At 29.5% G+C, this 12,166-nt stretch overlaps 1 long non-coding RNA gene and 1 other non-coding gene across 3 annotated transcripts; one reads left to right on the top strand and one right to left on the bottom strand.

The window, feature by feature from the left end:
• Positions 1-2,550: 2,550 nt before the first annotated feature.
• On the bottom strand, positions 2,551-2,621 carry TRNAC-GCA (transfer RNA cysteine (anticodon GCA)). The gene has a single exon. It is a non-coding gene; the product is annotated as a tRNA-Cys (tRNA).
• A 5,945-nt stretch (positions 2,622-8,566) lies between these two features.
• On the top strand, positions 8,567-11,905 carry LOC149986697 (uncharacterized). Of its 2 annotated transcripts, XR_016499900.1 has the most exons (4): positions 8,567-9,832; positions 10,044-10,445; positions 11,103-11,252; positions 11,513-11,905. It is a non-coding gene; the product is annotated as an uncharacterized LOC149986697 (long non-coding RNA). The 2 variants fall into 2 exon arrangements; XR_016499899.1 differs by having other exon boundaries at positions 8,567-10,445.
• The last annotated feature ends 261 nt before the right edge of the window (positions 11,906-12,166 follow it).

The raw sequence follows: 12,166 nt of genomic DNA, 5'->3' as shown, positions 1-12,166 counted from the left end.
AATCGTTTATAGTGTGCGTTTAAGGAATTATAGTGTAGCATATTAATTTCATTTATTGTAAAACATTGAATAAACAAACAAATGAATGTTGAGGATATTCTTCACCTATCATTACATTTTTGTTTAGTAAAATCCTCAATTTCATGAGATCCTTTCAATTAAAAGTTGATAAGGTTCCCCTGCGATGGTCATTTTCTTACTATTTTAAAATGATCTTAGCTTGAAAATCAAACTTGTTCAATTTTGTGGCAAAACACCCAAATAAATTTTAAAATTCTGCAAACCAAGATCATTATTCATTACAACAGCCAGTTCTGTTTATGTATATATATATATATATATCAACCATTGTTACTGTTATTTTCTTTAAATAAAATTAAATACAGTGAATCAATATCTGTAATAACAAATATGTTTCTTTGTGCCTATTCAAATACAATAGTAATAACAAAACCCCCAAAAACCATCACATGCATTATTGTATACAAAAAGAAGATGACTAAAAAACAGAATATATTACTTTTAAAGCAATAATGTAGTTTTTTTGTTAAACGTTTTCTTTAAATGTAAAATTATTATGCACTACCTGCTTCTGGTTTTTAATGATTCTAAAATCATATTCTTTTGATTTCAAATATTTTGATTAAACTGCTTAATTTTATAATTAAACTGATAATAAAAAAATTATAAATAAAATCAGATGATATTTTTTAGTATTGTAAACTAAACATTAATATAATAAACATATGGAAGTAAATATTCTTGCATTTATTGCTACTGCATTGTTCATTTTAATCCCCACAGCTTTTTTGCTAATTCTTTATGTACAAACAGCTAGTCAGGGTAGTTAATAATAAAATTTATTTTAGATTATTACTTATTTTGGATTTATTAAATAATATTGTATTTTTAATAAAATATTTAGTTTTTTACAATATTAAAATTTAAGTTAAAAAACTAAAAAAATTATATATAATTTTTTTAGTTTTTTAACTTAAATATATTTTTATTATTTTAATTATATGATTCATATAGAATTAGGCCCTAGTACAATAGTAGGAATAGGGCTTATTGTAGTAGGTATACTTTTATATGCCCTTCGAATAAGGGAACCTAATGTATCTAGAGGTGTGATTTATCCTGTACTTAAATAAAGTAAAAAAATTTCAATCTATTTAATAGTAACAATAAATAATAAATAGAAAACTTGAAATAAAATTTAAAATTATATCAAAAAATCTATGGCTAAAAATTGAACATAATTAAAACATTATTTCGAAAACATGCTTAAATTTTAAATTAAAGAAAATTGGAACTTTAATTAAATAACAACTAAAAATAATTTATTTTTTTTTATTTAATTTTATTTTTATATCTTTAGAAATAAAAATAATTAAATCCATGAAATATAAAATGAGCCTAAGGATAATGTTAAATAAATTTAAGTATAAATAAAATAAACTTGTTGTAAAAATAAAATCAAACAAGAAAAGACAATCCAAAAAGTTTTTTTTTTTCAAAATTCTTTTTAAACTTACTTGGATTTAGAACATTTAAATTTTATAAGGTTTTTTTTTTCATTTTAATGTTTAAGCCATAAAGAAATTAAAATATCATGTATGGTTTTTAAGAGGGTCATGTCTATAAATAAAAACATTAACCTATCTTAATATTATGATTCATTTTTTTCATCAATTGGATTATTATGTGGAGGGATTCTTATTTTTCAAGGTTGGCGATTAGATCCAATTCTTTTATTATCACAAATACTTTTAAGTGGAACTGCCATTTTTTTTATAGTAGAAAGTTTATACTTACGGAATAATAAATTAAATTTTACTATTTTTTCTAAAAAAAATAATAATTATTTTATTTCACAAAAAAAAAACTTAAAGAAAAATAAAAATTATCAAAAAATAAAATTAAAAAAAAAATTTTATAAAGGGTGGGAAAAAATTGATTATACTTTTTTTATTTCTTATACAAATTAATTTATTAAATAGTAAAAGTATAATCTAATTAGTTTAATGCTTTTTTTTATTTTTATATTTAATAAAAAAAATATAAAAATAAAAAAAACATTAAATTTTAAATCTAATTTTTATAATCCGCTTCTTCCCCAAACGACAAGTGAAAGAGAAAATGTAAACATTACCATTAAAGCACCCCAAGCAATATTAACTATATCCATATGTTTTTTATAAATGTTAAAATAAAAATTAATTATAAATAATACTTATAAGAAAAATAAATAAAAAATTATTTTTTTTATAATGTTTTTGTATTTATAACAAAAAAAAGACTATACATACATATATATATATCATATTCTTTTATTATAAGAAATATAGATAAATAGTTAGTATGTAAATATTAAAAGACTTGCTTTTTTTATTTATTTGATTTATTCTTAATGTTAGGATTATCTATTAATAATGCGTTTAAATAAAAAAAAAGTACTAGGCTAAAGTAAATTATAGAGCAATACAGTTTTTATTTAAAACATGACATAGTAGTTAATCCAACTCTTTTTAATAAATTTACTTTTTTAGGCGACACCCAGATTCGAACTGGGGGTAAAGGATTTGCAATCCTCTGCCTTACCACTTGGCCATGTCGCCGTTTTTTGTTTAAAAAAATATAAAAAAAAAATTTAATATTTAATAAATTTTTATTAGTTAAATAAATTAATATAATCACTTTATGATTATATTACTTAAAAATTTTTTAATCAAGTCTTTTTCTATTTTTTTTTAATAAATAAAAAAAAATAACTAAATTAAATTAAAAAAAAATTTATTTTTTTATTAATTAATTAGAGTATTTACTTTAAAGTAAATACTCTAATTAATTAATAAAAAAAAGAATCTATTAGATTAGTCTAATATTAAAAAAGCCCTAAAGTTAATGATATATCAATAGGTAAAGCTGCTCCAATACCTAACCAAATAGATACTACAGTACCAATTAAAAAAACAGTTGTTGCTACTGGACGACGGAAAGGATTTTGAAACTTATTTACATTTTCCAAAAAAGGTACTGTTAATAAGCCTGCAGGTACTGCAGCCATTAAAAGAACACCTAATAATTTATTAGGAACTGTGCGAAGTATTTGAAAAACTGGAAAAAAGTACCATTCAGGTAAAATTTCCAAAGGAGTTGCAAAAGGATTTGCTGGTTCACCAATCATAGAAGGCTCTAAAACAGCTAAGCCTACAGTACATGCAATAGTACCTAAAATAACAACTGGAAAAATATATAAAAGATCATTAGGCCAAGCAGGTTCTCCATAATAGTTATGACCCATACCTTTAGCTAATTTAGCTCGTAAAACAGGGTCACTTAAATCAGGTTTTTTTGTTATTAAGATAGGCTATTTAAAAAATATTCCCCTTAAAGAATTGGACATGAATTTTTTATTCATCCAACTCAAACTATTTTTATTTAAATTTTATTTATTTAAAAAAGTTCAAAATCCAAGTATGCTTTTTTGAAATTTTTTTATAATTAATTTATTATAATATGCATTTTGGATAGTCTTAGTTTTTATAAGTTTTTTTATTATCTATAAAATTTTGTACTTATTTAAACTTAACTTGTTAGTATATTAACTTTTTTTTTCCTTAGATTTTTTTTTTACTCCTATGATTTTTATATTAAAAAACCCAACGGAAATGAATGATGTTTTTTATCACATTATTTTAATATATATCATATAGAAATAATACAGATATACATATATTAATTATTTATTAAATTTTATGAAGCCTATTTAGAAAATAAATCATAGAAAAAAATTTGTTTAAAAAAATTTACCTAAGTTTTTTTATTTTTATTAAAATAATTTAGGATAACAACACATTTAAATTTTATAATTAATGTGGTAGACTAAATAAAAAATCTACATAGTCAATAATTAATTCAAGTCACACACTCCCATAATTAAAATTTTTTTTTAAATAAAGATATATTTTATTTAAATGTTTAAATAAAATACAGAAAATCCATAAATTTTTTTTAAGCGTTAAACTAAAAATAATTTATGGCAATAAATAAATTTAGTTCATAATAAAAATTTAATAGTAAAAATTTACTATTAAAAATTTATTATGTCAGCAAAATTTAGTAAAAATTATATTCTAATAATTTATAGAGGACCTGAAATACCTTGTTTACGAATCATTAAAAAGTGCATTAACATAAACACTGCAGTAAGAAGTGGTAATACAAAAGTATGTAAACTGTAAAATCGAGTTAATGTAGATTGACCTACACTAACACTTCCTCTTAATATTTCTACTAAAGGTGAGCCTATAACAGGAATAGCTTCAGGTACACCTGTTACAATTTTAACAGCCCAATAACCAATTTGATCCCAAGGTAAAGAATATCCAGTTACACCGAATGAAACTGTTAATACTGCTAAAATAACACCAGTAACCCAAGTTAATTCACGAGGTTTTTTGAAACCCCCTGTAAGATAAACACGAAATATGTGTAAAATCATCATTAAAACCATCATACTCGCGGACCATCTATGAACTGATCTAATTAACCAGCCAAAATTAACTTCAGTCATGATATATTGAACAGATGCAAAAGCTTCAGTAACAGTTGGACGATAATAAAAAGTCATAGCAAACCCAGTTGCTACTTGAACTAAAAAACAAGTTAAGGTGATGCCTCCTAAACAATAGAATATATTCACATGTGGTGGAACATATTTACTAGTAATATCATCTGCAATTGCTTGAATTTCAAGACGTTCTTCAAACCAATCGTATACTCTATTGAGATAGACAAACTTTTATGTATTTCCTCTCTACAAACCGTAAATGATAATTTTTTTTCATACGGCTTAAAAATAAAAAAGTATATATATATAAATCGAAATTTTTATATATTTTTTATATTTTATCTCAAGTTAGCTTTTTATATTAATTGCTTTTTTGAGCGATCTTCTTCTTTAAAATGAATAATTTTTTTTTAAAGATTTTCTTGTTTAAAATTTATTAAAAATAATTAAACTTTAGATTTTTACTATATTCCGATGACTAAAAAAAAATTATAATAGGTAAATAATTTTTAAAATCATTATAAACTTTTAAAGAGTAAAAACACTTAAATTTGGTAACGAAATTTAAATAGTAAATTAAAAAAATTAATCATAGTTTAAATAAAAAAAAAATATTTGCTAATATTTTAATTGAAATTTATGCTTTAAATATTAAATTTATTAACATTTAATAAAATAAAATAATCTTTTTTTTAAGATTAACAAATTATTTTGTCTTTTTTAAATTTCATTTATCTAACCAAGTCGCACACCCATAATCCATAAATCCTTTAATTAATTGATTACACGATTAAACTACCTTTAGTAAATAAATAAAGTTGGTAATAACTTAAAAAGGTTCAATAAAAAAGTTTAAACTTTTTTATTGAACCTTTTTAAGTTATTACCAACTTACAGGAACTCCATCTAATAATACGGAAGAATTATAAAGTTCAAGAATAATAACTAAAAAAACAGCAAATAATCCCATTGCAACACCCATTAAAGGTGTTGTACCCCATCCAGGAGCAACTTTACCATATTCTGAATTAAGTGGTTTTAATATATCTCCTAAACCACTTCTTTTTCCTTTTGTTTTAGGAGTATCATCAATAATTTGTGTAGCCATAAAATTTTATTGCATTAGTTGAGATTTGTTAACTTTGTGTACTATTATATTAATTAAAAATAAACCATTCTTTTGGAACTACTTAAAAATGGAAACTGCAACATTAGTCGCTATATTTATATCGTGTTCACTCGTAAGTTTTACTGGCTATGCTCTTTATACAGCTTTTGGGCAACCCTCTAAAGAACTTAGAGATCCTTTTGAAGAGCATGAAGATTAAATTAATTATTAAAAACCTTCCCTAAAATAAAAAGGGAAGGTTCGTAATTTTTTATCAAAATAAAAAATTATTTTTTTTCTTTAGTTTGAAGTTTAGGTGGTTCACGAAAAAAAATAGCAAAAAAGATTATTCCTAAAGTACCTACCAATAAAAATGTATAAACCAATGCTTCCATAGATTTTATTATAGTGAGAAGTATGGAGATAGCTTTCGTACTAATTGAAAACAAAATTTATTTAAAAAAAGTTTAGAAAAATAATTTCTATATTTATTTATATATATATTATTTTTTTTTTACAAAAAAAAAGAAAAAACTCTTTATTAAATCAATCTAAACTATTTGTCTCTTAGTAGTAGGGTCTCCTAATTTCTGGAATGCTCCAAATTCTACTTGTGCGTCTAGATCTGGATCAATACCAGCAAAAACGTCTCTAAATAGAGTTCTAGCACCGTGCCAAATATGACCAAAGAAGAAAAGAAGAGCAAACGTGGCATGACCGAAAGTAAACCAACCTCTTGGACTACTACGGAAAACACCATCTGATTTTAAAGTAGCGCGATCAAATTCAAAAATTTCACCTAGTTGAGCACGTCTAGCATATTTTTTTACTGTAGCTGGATCACTAAAACTTACTCCGTTAAGTTCACCACCGTAAAATTCAACAGTTACACCAACTTGTTCAACACTATATTTAGATTCCGCTCTTCTAAATGGAACGTCAGCTCTAACAATTCCTTCTTCATCTACTAAAACCACTGGAAAAGTTTCAAAGAAAGTAGGCATACGACGAACAAAAAGTTCATGTCCTTCTCTATCTTTAAAAACAGCATGACCTAACCATCCAACAGCTATTCCATCTCCATTATCCATAGCACCCGCTCTAAATAATCCACCTTTAGCTGGATTATTACCAATGTAATCATAAAAAGCTAATTTTTCTGGAATTTTAGACCAAGCTTCTGACAAACTTAAATTTTCGCTTTTACTAGCACGAATTCGACGATCGATTTCTTGTTGAAAAAAACCTTGATCCCATTGATAACGAGTAGGGCCAAATAATTCTACTGGAGTTGCAGCAGAACCGTACCACATAGTTCCAGCAACAACAAAAGCAGCAAAAAATACAGCAGCAATACTACTAGATAAAACAGTTTCAACATTCCCCATACGTAATCCTTTATATAATCGTTGAGGAGGACGAACACTAAGATGGAATAAACCAGCTAGTATACCTAAAATACCTGCTGCAATATGGTGAGAAGCTATCCCTCCTGGAACAAAAGGGTCAAAACCTTCAGCTCCCCAAGCTGGAACAACAGGTTGTACTTTTCCAGTTAATCCATAAGGATCGGATACCCAAATACCAGGGCCAAATAAGCCTGTTACATGGAAAGCTCCAAATGCAAAACAAAGAACTCCAGATAAAAATAAATGAATACCAAAAATTTTAGCTAAAAATTTTAGTAACTAGAAAAAAGGGTGCTTATGGATGCTAAGAGAGAACACTTTATGTACACATTAATTATTTGCAAATATAAATAATTTACATTGAAATTAGAATGGGTAACTTATCATCACCAAAAATTATTTTGGTGCTCCCCAACAACCCCCAATATTTTGATAACTTTTAAGGCTCTTTCTAACCATGAGGGTGGGAATTCAACTTGGGAACTTATGCACAAGTATTTAGTTGTATTCCCAAGGGTTACAATCTTAAAGTGTTTGGAACTGGGTACCATAATACCCATGCCCTAAATTATACGTGGTGATACATTAAGGTTCTTAATTTTTTATTATCAATATATACATACACGTACACACACACATACATACATGCATACAATTTGTTCAAAATTATATCTACGTTTAAGTTCACCTATTTTGTATTCTTTAATTTTCTTGGTAGATGGGCATAGTTCATACCTAATTGTCAACAATTGATGTATTCGTGTCAGGATATTATTGTTTATGTGACTGTCCAACAAACCACATTTCTCGTCATAGTTTATGCCACAATAATGTAACACTAGAGATTAAATATAAACTACTATTAAAATAAACACACACACACACACACACATATTTATATGATATATTTCATTCATTCCATAATTTCTACCGTCATTCATCAAATTGTGGTTTAAACAACACACTCCCTCAACAACGAATATTCAGACAGCATCACTCTAATGCACTTGAATGCTCTTTAATGCTCTATGTACATCTCAGAGCTCTTGTGGTCCAGTCCATCCAAAGCTTGTGATCATCGCGTATCCGGGGAGATGTTTGACTCATTGATTGATACCCTTAACGTTGCACGCTTAACAATGCGGGGCCGACTCGGGTCGGGTTGAGTCGGGTCCGGTGTGGCTGGTCCCCACCGGCGCTTCCCGTGTGAACGGCGACTTTTTAAAAGTAACTAGGCTGGCCCACTAATCCGGGTAATTAAAGAAAGTTTATGGTTGTCCTGTGCTGTGCTGGCATCCACGTCGCCAAGTTATCCTAGTTGGACGACCACATCATTATCCACGTCATAAGTTCCACGTGGAGTGGTCCCGCGTGGCATCTTTGGCAGGAGCGATAAGCAAGGTGGCCACGTCACACGCCATCGGTGCCTTTCTCGGAAAGGGAAAAAGAAAAGGAAAATTGGTTTTCCCCAAACGAAGGCCCGAAAGGAAAGAGCGAGGAAAGGGGGGTTTTAGATACCGACAGCTGTCATGCAACTATTACTGAGTTTGTATTGTTTTTGCATGTTCTGAAGGTGGAATTGTTTACACATTACTATTTCGAAATATATGTTTACTGTTAGTTAGATTCTGTGTAGTGGCTTATGGATGCTAATAAAAATTGTGGTGTGATGAATGTTTTAAGAATAAAACACTATTGTTAACTAATGTGTTGGACATGCCATCCTATGGGCATTGCTATTAATATTTTCGACATGTGCTGATGGAAATAACTTCAAAAATAACAACAATATCTAATTTTGTTGTTGCTTATAATTGGTATATTCTCAATCCAATTTAAGCTATTTTGAATAATCTGACTGAGATATAGCCAACTAAGGTGTTTGTTTATTAATGTATACGTCATTTTTTATGGGATTTTCTTTCAATTTCGTTCAATTTATTTCACAATGAATGTGTGATGTCACTCTTGTTCATGATTCTTTGGAGTTTAGAGGATTAACACACCATATGTATAATAATGTAAACTTACTGAAGGTTGGTTTGCAAATGTATTTAAGAGGTGAAAGTGAGGTTATTTGTTAATATTATTCTCATTAACATCAGGGAGTTTTAAACATGGTTTTTTTCGGATGATATTTCAACCTTGATGCAAGCTTGAAGTATCTTGTGATATTTCAAAATATCACTTGATACTTCACTAAAGCACCCACCTTGCAACATGGGTGATTTTGAAATTGAAATATCAAAAGAGGAATAGGTCGAATATCAAAAACCATGTTGCTTGCCTCAGTTTTCTTGAATCAAAGGTAATATCAAGGGGTAGTAAAGATTGAACAGTGATATTTTGGATTACATATTTTGAGTGATCCTGGAAACAACGGGTGCTGAATCCCAATTATTTTGTTTTGCAAAAGTGCCATGTTTGAAACCCCTATTATTAAAAAACGATCAATCAAACCACTATGTGCAGATCGGATGCGCCGTCGTTTCTCTTTCATTCCTCTCTCATGTTGTGCTCACTGCCGTGAAAGAGAGGGGGCAAAATAATTCCTTGAGTTATCGGATTGAACCTTGCTCGTGTCCGTCTTCTCGGTTGGGAAACAATGGTTCATTCCTGAAGGTGTGAAGTAGTAGTGTTCGTCTTAGAAAGGTGGTGCGTTAGTTTTAAGCACATGAATGAGCTCCACGCTCACTGCCGAGAAGACTGTACCCAGCATTGTATGATAGGTTGAGAAGGGTATGAAATCTTGGAACGTTATACTACTGCAATTCTATCAAATACCCTCTACATGCTCGCAGTTCTGGGTCACTGAAAGGGTGTATAAATAGTGTTGCGGTCTGGATACAGAATTCGCATTTTGTATCTTCTTGACGGATGCTTTGCATTCTCTATGTAGACAAATTTCAATTTTAGTACCCTATTGTGCTCAAACTTCCGTGAGTGCCAGGTCAGGAGCGTTGTGAAGTATGGGCTGGGATCGATGGGTAACTTCAGGAGCAGGTTTAACTGGGAATTCTGTTCCAAAGGTTTTTGACAAGTACGAGCTCCTTAATTTGGTGTCCATCGGAGGGTATTCGTCTTTTGCATCTCAGCGGTTAGTTTTTTTTATTTATTTATCTGAGTTAGCGTAGATTGAAAATTTCGGAGCACCCACTGTACAAATGACGGCTGATTGAGTGTGTTTGAGGATATCGGGTGGTTGCTGGGGATGAGCAGGAAACTGACGCCACACCATATAGCAATTCCTGCTGCAAGGACCGGGTAATAAGAAACAAAAAGAACACCACTCAAGAAATTGATCGTCACCTTGGCAAAGTTCCAATCAGAGCATCAGAATGTGAATGGAAACGTAGGTTCTGAATATACGGGTCATTCACCGTTGCGGTTTTGGAAAGCATTCTATCTCTCAGTAACAACCATGTGGACTTGCTTTGGAGATTGCCACTTCTGTAGAATCATAGCTAGTGTGAATATGATCATCGACAAGCATTTCAAGACGTCTTCCTGATTATCTAAATTAATGCTCATGTGAGGCATCCAAATGACACAGTCGGTGGCAGAGAAGCAATGAGCTTATGATGCTCCTGTTTCGATGCCCGTTGCTGCTAAGACTGACCTATAAACCACAGAATACGAGAGACTAAATTCACTTCTTCCAGTGTTGCAGTACATCGGCATTCTAAAATTGTGTTGCATCTTCCCACAAAGCCCTAGTCTCTTCTCCTTGGATTTCTTATTATGTACCATGATGAAGATCACGAAGTCATGAAGTGATTACAGTGCCGTCTGATGGGCTCAAGACATTCTCAGTAATCAATTAATATTACTTAGTGAAAAGGAGGCGTTATGCAGCAATAATCAACGTCATGCACGCGAGTTGCAGATGAAATCTATTTGTTGTCGGAGCTTGAAGCGGGTCACGACCAACATAATTCACCAAGTCTATGTTCGAGAAAGTGATCATATTGATATATTCTGATGCTCCTCGTGATGTTACTCGATGCAGGGGGAATACAACGAGCTTTCTTCTTAAACGACCATTATTTAGCGCATACCAAAAAACAAAAGACACTGTTTTTGCAAAGCTCAGAGTGACCGTGACAAACTGGAAGAAGCTAAGTTCGTTTTGTCTTGCTCATTTCATCCGACCTTACAGGTAAAGAAAACTGATGTGAGTAGTTTGTAGAACGGTATTTTTGTGGTAGTTCTATTCGAGAGTGGCATTTCAAAGTGGGTGTTCAAAGTATCATGTTACACTGGTTTGGTATTGAAGGGGTCAGTTGATTTGTAAATTTCAACACTTTGCTTCGAATCTAAAATTGCAACTCTGTTTAAGTTGCAAGACGAAGAGAAGGGAAGATAGAGAACTTTTTACATGAAATCATTCAGTCTGAACAATGTGGAAAGATGGAGCAGACTTTGGAGCTACGGATTTACTCATGACGGCAGTGCAATGAAGTCCGGAGAATTTGCAATCCAATTGTTCAAAACCTCGAATGGAAACTTATGATAAACTGAAGGTTGTCTATTTGTTTGAACATTCTTACAATTTGCAGCGCATGGGTTGCATGTATTGAGGTGCCAGTTGAAGCTCTCATTACAGGTTTTTCATACACACCTCCGATTAGTTTAGACTTTTTGGCGTCGTATTTTGGAGAGTATGTCTTGTATAATCAATAATATCAACAGAGTTTAATTGTTAAGACAAAGACTAAGATGGTATATTTATTGTAACAAACATTTCAGTGTAATTGTATTCAAATCAATCAAGTAAGGTTCTTGAATGGTCTTTACTATGACGCATGTGAATATGATTTATTTCTACAATTTTTATATTATTATTTTTTGTTTTAGAGGTTTGACAAAATTTGAATAATTATGAAGTTAAATTTAGTTCAATTTAAAATTTAAAAATATTGCAATTCAAAGTAATGACTCCATAATTCTAATGTTTTTGTAGTGTTTATAAGAGATTTTTCACAAGAGTTGAATTTAGGAAACTTAAAAGGAATATTTAAATATATATATATATATATATATATCTATTAAAAATAATATATATATATATAT

The sequence above is a fragment of the Physcomitrium patens genome, chromosome 21, assembly GCF_059467195.1.
Source record: "Physcomitrium patens ecotype Gransden chromosome 21, ASM5946719v1, whole genome shotgun sequence".
Classification (NCBI taxonomy): domain Eukaryota; kingdom Viridiplantae; phylum Streptophyta; class Bryopsida; order Funariales; family Funariaceae; genus Physcomitrium; species Physcomitrium patens.
The sequence above is the reverse complement of the archived record's forward strand: the minus strand, read 5'-3'. Positions and strand labels throughout refer to the sequence as shown.